The sequence below is a fragment of the Taudactylus pleione genome, unplaced genomic scaffold (genome assembly GCF_031769625.1).
Source record: "Taudactylus pleione unplaced genomic scaffold, aTauple2 ptg001781l, whole genome shotgun sequence".
Classification (NCBI taxonomy): domain Eukaryota; kingdom Metazoa; phylum Chordata; class Amphibia; order Anura; family Myobatrachidae; genus Taudactylus; species Taudactylus pleione.
This window is the reverse complement of record NW_028286178.1, coordinates 202,657-222,555: the sequence shown is the minus strand read 5'-3', so window position 1 is coordinate 222,555 and position 19,899 is coordinate 202,657.

Below are 19,899 nucleotides of genomic sequence, written 5' to 3'. Positions count from 1 at the left end.
GTCATACACAGAGAAGATAAATACATTATTATACTATTAGATATCAGCACCACTCTCTGCAGTAATAACAGACCACGTCGTTGTTATATAGGGGATACATTTTATGTATATCAGTCATACACGGAGAAGATAAAATACATTATTATACTATTAGATATCGGCACCACTCTCTGCAGTAATAACAGACCACGTCATTGTTATATAGGGGATACATTTTATGTATATCAGTCATACACAGAGAAGATAAATACATTATTATACTATTAGATATCGGCACCACTCTGCAGTAATAACAGACCACGTCATTGTTATATAGGGGATACATTTTATGTATATCAGTCATACACAGAGAACATAAATACATTATTATACTATTAGATATCAGCACCTCTCTCTGCAGTAATAACAGACCACGTCGTTGTTATATAGGGGATACATGTTATGTATATCAGTCATACACAGAGAAGATAAATACATTATTATACTATTAGATATCAGCACCACTCTCTGCAGTAATAACAGACCACGTCGTTGTTATATAGAGGCAACATTTTATGTATATCAGTCACACACAGAGAAGATAAATACAATATTAGTCTATTAGATATCGGCACCACTCTCTGCAGTAATAACAGACCACGTCGTTGTTATATAGTGGATACATTTTATGTATATAAGTCATACACGAAGAAGATAAAATACATTATTATACTATTAGATATCAGCACCACTCTCTGCAGTCATAACAGACCACGTCGTTGTTATATAGAGGCGACATTTTATGTATATCAGTCATACACAGAGAAGATAAATACAATATTAGTCTATTAGATATCGGCACCACTCTCTGCAGTAATAACACCACATCATTGTTATATAGGGGATACATTTTATATATATCAGTCATACACAGAGAAGATAAATACATTATTATACTATTAGATATCAGCACCACTCTCTGCAGTAATAACAGACCATGTCATTGTTATATAGGGGATACATTTTATGTATATCAGTCATACACAGAGAAGATAAAATACATTATTATACTATTAGATATCAGCACCACTCTCTGCAGTAATAACAGACCACGTCGTTGTTATATAGGGGATACATTTTATGTATATCAGTCATACACGGAGAAGATAAATACATTATTATACTATTAGATATCAGCACCACTCTCTGCAGTAATAACAGACCACGTCATTGTTATATAGGGGATACATTTTATGTATATCAGTCATACACAGAGAAGATAAATACATTATTATACTATTAGATATCAGCACCACTCTCCGCAGTAATAACAGACCACATCGTTGTTATATAGGGGATACATTTTATGTATATCAGTCATACACAGAGAAGATAAATACATTATTATACTATTAGATATCAGCACCACTCTCTGCAGTAATAACAGACCACGTCATTGTTATATAGGGGATACATTTTATGTATATCAGTCATACACAGAGAAGATAAATACATTATTATACTATTAGATATCGGCACCACTCTCTGCAGTAATAACAGACCACATTGTTATATAGGGGATACATTTTATGTATATCAGTCATACACAGAGAAGATAAATACATTATTATACTATTATATATCAGCACCACTCTCTGCAGTAATAACAGACCACGTTATTGTTATATAGGGGATACATTTTATGTATATCAGTCATACACAGAGAAGATAAATACATTATTATACTAATAGATATCAGCACCACTCTGCAGTAATAACAGACCACGTCGTTGTTATATAGGGGATACATATTATGTATATCAGTCATACACAGAGAAGATAAATACATTATTATACTATTAGATATCAGCACCAATCTCTGCAGTAATAACAGACCACGTCATTGTTATATAGGGGATACATTTTATGTATATCAGTCATACACAGAGAAGATAAAATACATTATTATACTATTATATATCAGCACCACTCTCTGCAGTAATAACAGACCACGTCATTGTTATATAGGGGATACATTTTATGTATATCAGTCATACACAGAGAAGATAAATACATTATTATACTATTAGATATCAGCACCACTCTCTGCAGTAATAACAGACCACGTCATTGTTATATAGGGGATACTTTTTATGTATATCAGTCATACACAGAGAAGATAAATACATTATTATACTATTAGATATCAGCACCACTGTCTGCAGTAATAACAGACCACGTCATTGTTATATAGGGGATACATTATATGTATATCAGTCATACACAGAGAAGATACATACATTATTATACTATTAGATATCAGCACCACTCTCTGCAGTAATAACAGACCACGTCATTGTTATATAGGGGATACATTTTATGTATATCAGTCATACACAGAGAAGATAAATACATTATTATACTATTAGATATCAGCACCACTCTCTGCAGTAATAACAGACCACGTCGTTATTATATAGGGGATACATTTTATGTATATCAGTCATACACAGAGAAGATAAAATACATTATTATACTATTAGATATCAGCACCACTCTCCACAGTAATAACAGACTACGTCATTGTTATATAGGGGATACATTTTATGTATGTCAGTCATACACAGAGAAGATAAATACATTATTATACTATTAGATATCAGCACCACTCTCTGCAGTAATAACAGACCACGTCATTGTTATATAGGGGATACATATTATGTATATCAGTCATACACAGAGAAGATAAATACATTATTATACTATTATATATCAGCACCACTCTCTGCAGTAATAACAGACCACGTCATTGTTATATAGGGGATACATTTTATGTATATCAGTCATACACAGAGAAGATAAATACATTATTATACTATTAGATATCAGCACCACTCTCTGCAGTAATAACAGACCACATCATTGTTATATAGGGGATACATATTATGTATATCAGTCATACACAGAGAAGATAAATACATTATTATACTATTAGATATCAGCACCACTCTCTGCAGTAATAACAGACCACGTCATCGTTATATAGGGGATACATATTATGTATATCAGTCATACACGGAGAAGATAAATACATTATTATACTATTAGATATCAGCACCACTCTCTGCAGTAATAACAGACCACGTCATTGTTATATAGGGGATACATTTTATGTATATCAGTCATACACAGAGAAGATAAATACATTATTATACTAGTATATATCAGCACCACTCTCTGCAGTAATAACAGACCACGTCATTGTTATATAGAGGATACATTTTATGTATATCAGTCATACACAGAGAAGATAAATACATTATTATACTATTATATATCAGCACCACTCTCTGCAGTAATAACAGACCACGTCATTGTTATATAGGGGACACATTTTATGTATATCAGTCATACACAGAGAAGATAAATACATTATTATACTATTAGATATCAGCACCACTCTCTGCAGTAATAACAGACCACGTCATTGTTATATAGAGGATACATTTTATGTATATCAGTCATACACAGAGAAGATAAATACATTATTATACTATTATATATCAGCACCACTCTCTGCAGTAATAACAGACCACGTCGTTGTTATATAGGGGATACATGTTATGTATATCAGTCATACACAGAGAAGATAAATACATTATTATACTATTATATATCAGCACCACTCTCTGCAGTAATAACAGACCACGTCATTGTTATATAGGGGATACATTTTATGTATATCAGTCATACACGGAGAAGATAAATACATTATTATACTATTAGATATCAGCACCACTCTCTGCAGTAATAACAGACCACGTCATTGTTATATAGGGGATACATTTTATGTATATCAGTCATACACAGAGAAGATAAATACATTATTATACTAGTATATATCAGCACCACTCTCTGCAGTAATAACAGACCACGTCATTGTTATATAGAGGATACATTTTATGTATATCAGTCATACACAGAGAAGATAAATACATTATTATACTATTAGATATCAGCACCACTCTCTGCAGTAATAACAGACCACGTTGTTATATAGGGGATACATATTATGTATATCAGTCATACACAGAGAAGATAAATACATTATTATACTATTATATATCAGCACCACTCTCTGCAGTAATAACAGACCACGTCATTGTTATATAGGGGATACATTTTATGTATATCAGTCATACACAGAGAAGATAAATACATTATTATACTATTAGATATCAGCACCACTCTCTGCAGTAATAACAGACCACGTCGTTGTTATATAGGGGATACATATTATGTATATCAGTCATACACAGAGAAGATAAATACATTATTATACTATTAGATATCAGCACCACTCTCTGCAGTAATAACAGACCACGTCATTGTTATATAGGGGATACATTTTATGTATATCAGTCATACACAGAGAAGATAAATACATTATTATACTATTAGATATCAGCACCACTCTCTGCAGTAATAACAGACCACGTCATTGTTATATAGGGGATACATTTTATGTATATCAGTCATACACAGAGAAGATAAATACATTATTATACTATTAGATATCAGCACCACTCTCTGCAGTAATAACAGACCACGTCATTGTTATATAGAGGATACATTTTATGTATATCAGTCATACACAGAGAAGATAAATACATTATTATACTATTAGATATCAGCACCACTCTCTGCAGTAATAACAGACCACGTCATTGTTATATAGAGGATACATATTATGTATATCAGTCATACACGGAGAAGATAAATACATTATTATACTATTAGATATCAGCACCACTCTCTGCAGTAATAACAGACCACGTCACTGTTATATAGGGGATACATATTATGTATATCAGTCATACACAGAGAAGATAAATACATTATTATACTAGTATATATCAGCACCACTCTCTGCAGTAATAACAGACCACGTCGTTGTTATATAGAGGATACATTTTATGTATATCAGTCATACACAGAGAAGATAAATACATTATTATACTATTAGATATCAGCACCACTCTCTGCAGTAATAACAGACCACGTCATTGTTATATAGAGGATACATATTATGTATATCAGTCATACACAGAGAAGATAAATACATTATTATACTATTAGATATCAGCACCACTCTCTGCAGTAATAACAGACCACGTCATTGTTATATAGAGGATACATATTATGTATATCAGTCATACACAGAGAAGATAAATACATTATTATACTATTAGATATCGTCACCACTCTCCGCAGTAATAACAGACCACGTCATTGTTATATAGAGGATACATTTTATGTATATCAGTCATACACAGAGAAGATAAATACATTATTATACTATTAGATATCGTCACCACTCTCTGCAGTAATAACAGACCACGTCATTGTTATATAGGGGATACATATTATGTATATCAGTCATACACGGAGAAGATAAATACATTATTATACTATTAGATATCAGCACCACTCTCTGCAGTAATAACAGACCACGTCATTGTTATATAGGGGATACATTTTATGTATATCAGTCATACACAGAGAAGATAAATACATTATTATACTATTAGATATCAGCACCACTCTCTGCAGTAATAACAGACCACGTCATTGTTATATAGGGGATACATATTATGTATATCAGTCATACACAGAGAAGATAAATACATTATTATACTATTAGATATCAGCACCACTCTCCGCAGTAATAACAGACCACGTCATTGTTATATAGGGGATACATTTTATGTATATCAGTCATACACAGAGAAGATAAATACATTATTATACTATTAGATATCGTCACCACTCTCCGCAGTAATAACAGACCACGTCATTGTTATATAGGGGATACATTTTATGTATATCAGTCATACACAGAGAAGATAAATACATTATTATACTATTAGATATCAGCACCACTCTCTGCAGTAATAACAGACCACGTCGTTGTTATATAGGGGATACATTTTATGTATATCAGTCATACACAGAGAAGATAAATACATTATTATACTATTAGATATCAGCACCACTCTCTGCAGTAATAACAGACCACGTCATTGTTATATAGGGGATACATTTTATGTATATCAGTCATACACAGAGAAGATAAATACATTATTATACTATTAGATATCAGCACCACTCTCTGCAGTAATAACAGACCATGTCATTGTTATATAGGGGATACATATTATGTATATCAGTCATACACAGAGAAGATAAATACATTATTATACTATTAGATATCAGCACCACTCTCTGCAGTAATAACAGACCACGTCATTGTTATATAGGGGATACATTTTATGTATATCAGTCATACACAGAGAAGATAAATACATTATTATACTATTAGATATCGGCACCACTCTCTGCAGTAATAACAGACCACGTCATTGTTATATAGGGGATACATTTTATGTATATCAGTCATACACAGAGAAGATAAATACATTATTATACTATTAGATATCGGCACCACTCTCTGCAGTAATAACAGACCACGTCATTGTTATATAGGGGATACATTTTATGTATATCAGTCATACACAGAGAAGATAAATACATTATTATACTATTAGATATCGGCACCACTCTCTGCAGTAATAACAGACCACGTCATTGTTATATAGGGGATACATATTATGTATATCAGTCATACACAGAGAAGATAAATACATTATTAGTCTATTAGATATCAGCACCACTCTCTGCAGTAATAACAGACCACGTCATTGTTATATAGGGGATACATTTTATGTATATCAGTCATACACAGAGAAGATAAATACATTATTATACTATTAGATATCAGCACCACTCTCTGCAGTAATAACAGACCACATCATTGTTATATAGGGGATACATATTATGTATATCAGTCATACACAGAGAAGATAAATACATTATTATACTATTATATATCAGCACCACTCTCTGCAGTAATAACAGACCACGTTGTTATATAGGGGATACATATTATGTATATCAGTCATACACAGAGAAGATAAATACATTATTATACTATTAGATATCAGCACCACTCTCTGCAGTAATAACAGACCACGTCATTGTTATATAGGAGATACATATTATGTATATCAGTCATACACAGAGAAGATAAATACATTATTATACTATTATATATCAGCACCACTCTCTGCAGTAATAACAGACCACGTCATTGTTATATAGGGGATACATTTTATGTATATCAGTCATACACAGAGAAGATAAATACATTATTATACTATTAGATATCAGCACCACTCTCTGCAGTAATAACAGACCACGTCGTTGTTATATAGGGGATACATTATATGTATATCAGTCATACACAGAGAAGATAAATACATTATTATACTATTAGATATCGGCACCACTCTCTGCAGTAATAACAGACCACGTTGTTATATAGGGGATACATATTATGTATATCAGTCATACACAGAGAAGATAAATACATTATTATACTATTAGATATCAGCACCACTCTCTGCAGTAATAACAGACCACGTCATTGTTATATAGAGGATACATTTTATGTATATCAGTCATACACAGAGAAGATAAATACATTATTATACTATTAGATATCAGCACCACTCTCTGCAGTAATAACAGACCACGTCATTGTTATATAGGGGATACATTTTATGTATATCAGTCATACACAGAGAAGATAAATACATTATTATACTATTATATATCAGCACCACTCTCTGCAGTAATAACAGACCACGTTGTTATATAGGGGATACATATTATGTATATCAGTCATACACAGAGAAGATAAATACATTATTATTCTATTATATATCAGCACCACTCTCTGCAGTAATAACAGACCACGTCATTGTTATATAGGGGATACATATTATGTATATCAGTCATACACAGAGAAGATAAATACATTATTATTCTATTATATATCAGCACCACTCTCTGCAGTAATAACAGACCACGTCATTGTTATATAGGGGATACATTTTATGTATATCAGTCATACACAGAGAAGATAAATACATTATTATACTATTATATATCAGCACCACTCTCTGCAGTAATAACAGACCACGTCATTGTTATATAGAGGATACATATTATGTATATCAGTCATACACGGAGAAGATAAATACATTATTATACTATTAGATATCAGCACCACTCTCTGCAGTAATAACAGACCACATCATTGTTATATAGGGGATACATATTATGTATATCAGTCATACACAGAGAAGATAAATACATTATTATACTATTATATATCAGCACCACTCTCTGCAGTAATAACAGACCACGTCATTGTTATATAGGGGATACATTTTATGTATATCAGTCATACACAGAGAAGATAAATACATTATTATACTATTATATATCAGCACCACTCTCTGCAGTAATAACAGACCACGTCATTGTTATATAGAGGATACATTTTATGTATATCAGTCATACACAGAGAAGATAAATACATTATTATACTATTAGATATCAGCACCACTCTCTGCAGTAATAACAGACCACGTCATCGTTATATAGGGGATATATATTATGTATATCAGTCATACACAGAGAAGATAAATACATTATTATACTATTAGATATCGGCACCACTCTCTGCAGTAATAACAGACCACATCATTGTTATATAGGGGATACATATTATGTATATCAGTCATACACGGAGAAGATAAATACATTATTATACTATTAGATATCAGCACCACTCTCTGCAGTAATAACAGACCACGTCATTGTTATATAGGGGATACATTTTATGTATATCAGTCATACACAGAGAAGATAAATACATTATTATACTAGTATATATCAGCACCACTCTCTGCAGTAATAACAGACCACGTCATTGTTATATAGAGGATACATTTTATGTATATCAGTCATACACAGAGAAGATAAATACATTATTATACTATTAGATATCAGCACCACTCTCTGCAGTAATAACAGACCACGTTGTTATATAGGGGATACATATTATGTATATCAGTCATACACAGAGAAGATAAATACATTATTATACTATTATATATCAGCACCACTCTCTGCAGTAATAACAGACCACGTCATTGTTATATAGGGGATACATTTTATGTATATCAGTCATACACAGAGAAGATAAATACATTATTATTCTATTAGATATCAGCACCATTCTCTGCAGTAATAACAGACCACGTCATTGTTATATAGGGGATACATTTTATGTATATCAGTCATACACAGAGAAGATAAATACATTATTATACTATTAGATATCAGCACCACTCTCTGCAGTAATAACAGACCACGTCATCGTTATATAGGGGATACATATTATGTATATCAGTCATACACGGAGAAGATAAATACATTATTATACTATTATATATCAGCACCACTCTCTGCAGTAATAACAGACCACGTCATTGTTATATAGGGGATACATTTTATGTATATCAGTCATACACAGAGAAGATAAATACATTATTATACTATTAGATATCAGCACCACTCTCTGCAGTAATAACAGACCACGTCATTGTTATATAGGGGATACATTTTATGTATATCAGTCATACACAGAGAAGATAAATACATTATTATACTATTAGATATCAGCACCACTCTCTGCAGTAATAACAGACCACGTCATTGTTATATAGAGGATACATTTTATGTATATCAGTCATACACAGAGAAGATAAATACATTATTATACTATTAGATATCAGCACCACTCTCTGCAGTAATAACAGACCACGTCATTGTTATATAGGGGGATACATTTTATGTATATCAGTCATACACAGAGAAGATAAATACATTATTATACTATTAGATATCAGCACCACTCTCTGCAGTAATAACAGACCACGTCATTGTTATATAGGGGATACATATTATGTATATCAGTCATACACAGAGAAGATAAATACATTATTATACTATTAGATATCAGCACCACTCTCTGCAGTAATAACAGACCACGTCATTGTTATATAGGGGATACATATTATGTATATCAGTCATACACAGAGAAGATAAATACATTATTATATTATTAGATATCAGCACCACTCTCTGCAGTAATAACAGACCACGTTGTTATATAGGGGATACATTTTATGTATATCAGTCATACACAGAGAAGATAAAATACATTATTATACTATTAGATATCGGCACCACTCTCTGCAGTAATAACAGACCACGTCATTGTTATATAGGGGATACATTTTATGTATATCAGTCATACACAGAGAAGATAAATACATTATTATACTATTAGATATCAGCACCACTCTCTGCAGTAATAACAGACCACGTCGTTGTTATATAGGGGATACATTTTATGTATATCAGTCATACACAGAGAAGATAAATACATTATTATACTATTAGATATCAGCACCACTCTCTGCAGTAATAACAGACCACGTTGTTATATAGGGGATACATTTTATGTATATCAGTCATACACGGAGAAGATAAATACATTATTATACTATTAGATATCAGCACCAATCTCTGCAGTAATAACAGACCACGTCATTATTATATAGGGGATACATATTATGTATATCAGTCATACACAGAGAAGATAAATACATTATTATACTATTAGATATCAGCACCACTCTCTGCAGTAATAACAGACCACGTCATTGTTATATAGGGGGATACATTTTATGTATATCAGTCATACACAGAGAAGATAAATACATTATTATACTATTAGATATCAGCACCACTCTCTGCAGTAATAACAGACCACGTTGTTATATAGGGGATACATATTATGTATATCAGTCATACACAGAGAAGATAAATACATTATTATACTATTATATATCAGCACCACTCTCTGCAGTAATAACAGACCACGTCATTGTTATATAGGGGATACATTTTATGTATATCAGTCATACACAGAGAAGATAAATACATTATTATTCTATTAGATATCAGCACCACTCTCTGCAGTAATAACAGACCACGTCATTGTTATATAGGCGATACATTTTATGTATATCAGTCATACACAGAGAAGATAAATACATTATTATACTATTAGATATCAGCACCACTCTCTGCAGTAATAACAGACCACGTCGTTGTTATATAGGGGATACATATTATGTATATCAGTCATACACAGAGAAGATAAATACATTATTATACTATTAGATATCAGCACCACTCTCTGCAGTAATAACAGACCACGTCATTGTTATATAGGGGATACATTTTATGTATATCAGTCATACACAGAGAAGATAAATACATTATTATACTATTAGATATCAGCACCACTCTCTGCAGTAATAACAGACCACGTCATTGTTATATAGGGGATACATTTTATGTATATCAGTCATACACAGAGAAGATAAATACATTATTATACTATTAGATATCAGCACCACTCTCTGCAGTAATAACAGACCACGTCATTGTTATATAGAGGATACATTTTATGTATATCAGTCATACACAGAGAAGATAAATACATTATTATACTATTAGATATCAGCACCACTCTCTGCAGTAATAACAGACCACGTCATTGTTATATAGAGGATACATATTATGTATATCAGTCATACACGGAGAAGATAAATACATTATTATACTATTAGATATCAGCACCACTCTCTGCAGTAATAACAGACCACGTCACTGTTATATAGGGGATACATATTATGTATATCAGTCATACACAGAGAAGATAAATACATTATTATACTAGTATATATCAGCACCACTCTCTGCAGTAATAACAGACCACGTCGTTGTTATATAGAGGATACATTTTATGTATATCAGTCATACACAGAGAAGATAAATACATTATTATACTATTAGATATCAGCACCACTCTCTGCAGTAATAACAGACCACGTCATTGTTATATAGAGGATACATATTATGTATATCAGTCATACACAGAGAAGATAAATACATTATTATACTATTAGATATCAGCACCACTCTCTGCAGTAATAACAGACCACGTCATTGTTATATAGAGGATACATATTATGTATATCAGTCATACACAGAGAAGATAAATACATTATTATACTATTAGATATCGTCACCACTCTCCGCAGTAATAACAGACCACGTCATTGTTATATAGAGGATACATTTTATGTATATCAGTCATACACAGAGAAGATAAATACATTATTATACTATTAGATATCGTCACCACTCTCTGCAGTAATAACAGACCACGTCATTGTTATATAGGGGATACATATTATGTATATCAGTCATACACGGAGAAGATAAATACATTATTATACTATTAGATATCAGCACCACTCTCTGCAGTAATAACAGACCACGTCATTGTTATATAGGGGATACATTTTATGTATATCAGTCATACACAGAGAAGATAAATACATTATTATACTATTAGATATCAGCACCACTCTCTGCAGTAATAACAGACCACGTCATTGTTATATAGGGGATACATATTATGTATATCAGTCATACACAGAGAAGATAAATACATTATTATACTATTAGATATCAGCACCACTCTCCGCAGTAATAACAGACCACGTCATTGTTATATAGGGGATACATTTTATGTATATCAGTCATACACAGAGAAGATAAATACATTATTATACTATTAGATATCGTCACCACTCTCCGCAGTAATAACAGACCACGTCATTGTTATATAGGGGATACATTTTATGTATATCAGTCATACACAGAGAAGATAAATACATTATTATACTATTAGATATCAGCACCACTCTCTGCAGTAATAACAGACCACGTCGTTGTTATATAGGGGATACATTTTATGTATATCAGTCATACACAGAGAAGATAAATACATTATTATACTATTAGATATCAGCACCACTCTCTGCAGTAATAACAGACCACGTCATTGTTATATAGGGGATACATTTTATGTATATCAGTCATACACAGAGAAGATAAATACATTATTATACTATTAGATATCAGCACCACTCTCTGCAGTAATAACAGACCATGTCATTGTTATATAGGGGATACATATTATGTATATCAGTCATACACAGAGAAGATAAATACATTATTATACTATTAGATATCAGCACCACTCTCTGCAGTAATAACAGACCACGTCATTGTTATATAGGGGATACATTTTATGTATATCAGTCATACACAGAGAAGATAAATACATTATTATACTATTAGATATCGGCACCACTCTCTGCAGTAATAACAGACCACGTCATTGTTATATAGGGGATACATTTTATGTATATCAGTCATACACAGAGAAGATAAATACATTATTATACTATTAGATATCGGCACCACTCTCTGCAGTAATAACAGACCACGTCATTGTTATATAGGGGATACATTTTATGTATATCAGTCATACACAGAGAAGATAAATACATTATTATACTATTAGATATCGGCACCACTCTCTGCAGTAATAACAGACCACGTCATTGTTATATAGGGGATACATATTATGTATATCAGTCATACACAGAGAAGATAAATACATTATTAGTCTATTAGATATCAGCACCACTCTCTGCAGTAATAACAGACCACGTCATTGTTATATAGGGGATACATTTTATGTATATCAGTCATACACAGAGAAGATAAATACATTATTATACTATTAGATATCAGCACCACTCTCTGCAGTAATAACAGACCACGTCATTGTTATATAGGGGATACATTTTATGTATATCAGTCATACACAGAGAAGATAAATACATTATTATACTATTAGATATCAGCACCACTCTCTGCAGTAATAACAGACCACGTCATTGTTATATAGGGGATACATTTTATGTATGTCAGTCATACACAGAGAAGATAAATACATTATTATACTATTAGATATCAGCACCACTCTCTGCAGTAATAACAGACCACATCATTGTTATATAGGGGATACATTTTATGTATATCAGTCATACACGGAGAAGATAAATACATTATTATACTATTAGATATCAGCACCACTCTCTGCAGTAATAACAGACCACGTCATTGTTATATAGGGGATACATATTATGTATATCAGTCATACACAGAGAAGATAAATACATTATTATACTATTATATATCAGCACCACTCTCTGCAGTAATAACAGACCACGTTGTTATATAGGGGATACATATTATGTATATCAGTCATACACAGAGAAGATAAATACATTATTATACTATTAGATATCAGCACCACTCTCTGCAGTAATAACAGACCACGTCATTGTTATATAGGAGATACATATTATGTATATCAGTCATACACAGAGAAGATAAATACATTATTATACTATTATATATCAGCACCACTCTCTGCAGTAATAACAGACCACGTCATTGTTATATAGGGGATACATTTTATGTATATCAGTCATACACAGAGAAGATAAATACATTATTATACTATTAGATATCAGCACCACTCTCTGCAGTAATAACAGACCACGTCATTGTTATATAGGGGATACATTATATGTATATCAGTCATACACAGAGAAGATAAATACATTATTATACTATTAGATATCGGCACCACTCTCTGCAGTAATAACAGACCACGTTGTTATATAGGGGATACATATTATGTATATCAGTCATACACAGAGAAGATAAATACATTATTATACTATTAGATATCAGCACCACTCTCTGCAGTAATAACAGACCACGTCATTGTTATATAGAGGATACATTTTATGTATATCAGTCATACACAGAGAAGATAAATACATTATTATACTATTAGATATCAGCACCACTCTCTGCAGTAATAACAGACCACGTCATTGTTATATAGGGGATACATTTTATGTATATCAGTCATACACAGAGAAGATAAATACATTATTATACTATTATATATCAGCACCACTCTCTGCAGTAATAACAGACCACGTTGTTATATAGGGGATACATATTATGTATATCAGTCATACACAGAGAAGATAAATACATTATTATTCTATTATATATCAGCACCACTCTCTGCAGTAATAACAGACCACGTCATTGTTATATAGGGGATACATATTATGTATATCAGTCATACACAGAGAAGATAAATACATTATTATTCTATTATATATCAGCACCACTCTCTGCAGTAATAACAGACCACGTCATTGTTATATAGGGGATACATTTTATGTATATCAGTCATACACAGAGAAGATAAATACATTATTATACTATTATATATCAGCACCACTCTCTGCAGTAATAACAGACCACGTCATTGTTATATAGAGGATACATATTATGTATATCAGTCATACACGGAGAAGATAAATACATTATTATACTATTAGATATCAGCACCACTCTCTGCAGTAATAACAGACCACATCATTGTTATATAGGGGATACATATTATGTATATCAGTCATACACAGAGAAGATAAATACATTATTATACTATTATATATCAGCACCACTCTCTGCAGTAATAACAGACCACGTCATTGTTATATAGGGGATACATTTTATGTATATCAGTCATACACAGAGAAGATAAATACATTATTATACTATTATATATCAGCACCACTCTCTGCAGTAATAACAGACCACGTCATTGTTATATAGAGGATACATTTTATGTATATCAGTCATACACAGAGAAGATAAATACATTATTATACTATTAGATATCAGCACCACTCTCTGCAGTAATAACAGACCACGTCATCGTTATATAGGGGATATATATTATGTATATCAGTCATACACAGAGAAGATAAATACATTATTATACTATTAGATATCGGCACCACTCTCTGCAGTAATAACAGACCACATCATTGTTATATAGGGGATACATATTATGTATATCAGTCATACACGGAGAAGATAAATACATTATTATACTATTAGATATCAGCACCACTCTCTGCAGTAATAACAGACCACGTCATTGTTATATAGAGGATACATATTATGTATATCAGTCATACACAGAGAAGATAAATACATTATTATACTATTATATATCAGCACCACTCTCTGCAGTAATAACAGACCACGTTGTTATATAGGGGATACATATTATGTATATCAGTCATACACAGAGAAGATAAATACATTATTATACTATTATATATCAGCACCACTCTCTGCAGTAATAACAGACCACGTCATTGTTATATAGGGGATACATTTTATGTATATCAGTCATACACAGAGAAGATAAATACATTATTATTCTATTAGATATCAGCACCATTCTCTGCAGTAATAACAGACCACGTCATTGTTATATAGGGGATACATTTTATGTATATCAGTCATACACAGAGAAGATAAATACATTATTATACTATTAGATATCAGCACCACTCTCTGCTGTAATAACAGACCACGTCATCGTTATATAGGGGATACATATTATGTATATCAGTCATACACGGAGAAGATAAATACATTATTATACTATTATATATCAGCACCACTCTCTGCAGTAATAACAGACCACGTCATTGTTATATAGGGGATACATTTTATGTATATCAGTCATACACAGAGAAGATAAATACATTATTATACTATTAGATATCAGCACCACTCTCTGCAGTAATAACAGACCACGTCATTGTTATATAGGGGATACATTTTATGTATATCAGTCATACACAGAGAAGATAAATACATTATTATACTATTAGATATCAGCACCACTCTCTGCAGTAATAACAGACCACGTCATTGTTATATGGAGGATACATTTTATGTATATCAGTCATACACAGAGAAGATAAATACATTATTATACTATTAGATATCAGCACCACTCTCTGCAGTAATAACAGACCACGTCATTGTTATATAGGGGGATACATTTTATGTATATCAGTCATACACAGAGAAGATAAATACATTATTATACTATTAGATATCAGCACCACTCTCTGCAGTAATAACAGACCACGTCATTGTTATATAGGGGATACATATTATGTATATCAGTCATACACAGAGAAGATAAATACATTATTATACTATTAGATATCAGCACCACTCTCTGCAGTAATAACAGACCACGTCATTGTTATATAGGGGATACATATTATGTATATCAGTCATACACAGAGAAGATAAATACATTATTATATTATTAGATATCAGCACCACTCTCTGCAGTAATAACAGACCACGTTGTTATATAGGGGATACATTTTATGTATATCAGTCATACACAGAGAAGATAAAATACATTATTATACTATTAGATATCGGCACCACTCTCTGCAGTAATAACAGACCACGTCATTGTTATATAGGGGATACATTTTATGTATATCAGTCATACACAGAGAAGATAAATACATTATTATACTATTAGATATCAGCACCACTCTGCAGTAATAACAGACCACGTCGTTGTTATATAGAGGATACATTTTATGTATATCAGTCATACACAGAGAAGATAAATACATTATTATACTATTAGATATCAGCACCACTCTCTGCAGTAATAACAGACCACGTCGTTGTTATATAGGGGATACATTTTATGTATATCAGTCATACACAGAGAAGATAAATACATTATTATACTATTAGATATCAGCACCACTCTCTGCAGTAATAACAGACCACGTTGTTATATAGGGGATACATTTTATGTATATCAGTCATACACGGAGAAGATAAATACATTATTATACTATTAGATATCAGCACCAATCTCTGCAGTAATAACAGACCACGTCATTATTATATAGGGGATACATATTATGTATATCAGTCATACACAGAGAAGATAAATACATTATTATACTATTAGATATCAGCACCACTCTCTGCAGTAATAACAGACCACGTCATTGTTATATAGGGGGATACATTTTATGTATATCAGTCATACACAGAGAAGATAAATACATTATTATACTATTAGATATCAGCACCACTCTCTGCAGTAATAACAGACCACGTCATTGTTATATAGGGGATACATATTATGTATATCAGTCATACACAGAGAAGATAAATACATTATTATACTATTAGATATCAGCACCACTCTCTGCAGTAATAACAGACCACGTCATTGTTATATAGGGGATACATATTATGTATATCAGTCATACACAGAGAAGATAAATACATTATTATACTATTAGATATCAGCACCACTCTCTGCAGTAATAACAGACCACGTCATCGTTATATAGGGGATACATTGTATGTATCTCAGTCATACACAGAGAAGATAAATACATTATTATACTATTAGATATCAGCACCACTCTCTGCAGTAATAACAGACCACGTCATTGTTATATAGGGGATACATATTATGTATATCAGTCATACACAGAGAAGATAAATACATTATTATATTATTAGATATCAGCACCACTCTCTGCAGTAATAACAGACCACGTTGTTATATAGGGGATACATTTTATGTATATCAGTCATACACAGAGAAGATAAAATACATTATTATACTATTAGATATCGGCACCACTCTCTGCAGTAATAACAGACCACGTCATTGTTATATAGGGGATACATTTTATGTATATCAGTCATACACAGAGAAGATAAATACATTATTATACTATTAGATATCAGCACCACTCTGCAGTAATAACAGACCACGTCGTTGTTATATAGAGGATACATTTTATGTATATCAGTCATACACAGAGAAGATAAATACATTATTATACTATTAGATATCAGCACCACTCTCTGCAGTAATAACAGACCACGTCGTTGTTATATAGGGGATACATTTTATGTATATCAGTCATACACAGAGAAGATAAATACATTATTATACTATTAGATATCAGCACCACTCTCTGCAGTAATAACAGACCACGTTATTGTTATATAGGGGATACATTTTATGTATATCAGTCATACACGGAGAAGATAAATACATTATTATACTATTAGATATCAGCACCACTCTCTGCAGTAATAACAGACCACGTCGTTGTTATATAGGGGATACATATTATGTATATCAGTCATACACAGAGAAGATAAATACATTATTATACTATTAGATATCAGCACCACTCTCTGCAGTAATAACAGACCACGTCGTTGTTATATAGAGGATACATTTTATGTATATCAGTCATACACAGAGAAGATAAATACATTATTATACTATTAGATATCAGCACCACTCTCTGCAGTAATAACAGACCACATCATTGTTATATAGGGGATACATTTTATGTATATCAGTCATACACAGAGAAGATAAATACATTATTATACTATTAGATATCGTCACCACTCTCTGCAGTAATAACAGACCACGTCGTTGTTATATAGGGGATACATTATATGTATATCAGTCATACACAGAGAAGATAAATACATTATTATACTATTAGATATCGTCACCACTCTCTGCAGTAATAACAGACCACGTCATTGTTATATAGGGGATACATTATATGTATATCAGTCATACACAGAGAAGATAAATACATTATTATACTAGTATATATCAGCACCACTCTCTGCAGTAATAACAGACCACGTCATTGTTTTATAGGGGATACATTTTATGTATATCAGTCATACACAGAGAAGATAAAATACATTATTATACTATTAGATATCAGCACCACTCTCTGCAGTAATAACAGACCACGTCGTTGTTATATAGGGGATACATATTATGTATATCAGTCATACACAGAGAAGATAAATACATTATTATACTATTATATATCATCACCACTCTCCGCAGTAATAACAGACCACATCATTGTTATATAGGGGATACATATTATGTATATCAGTCATACACAGAGAAGATAAATACATTATTATACTATTAGATATCGTCACCACTCT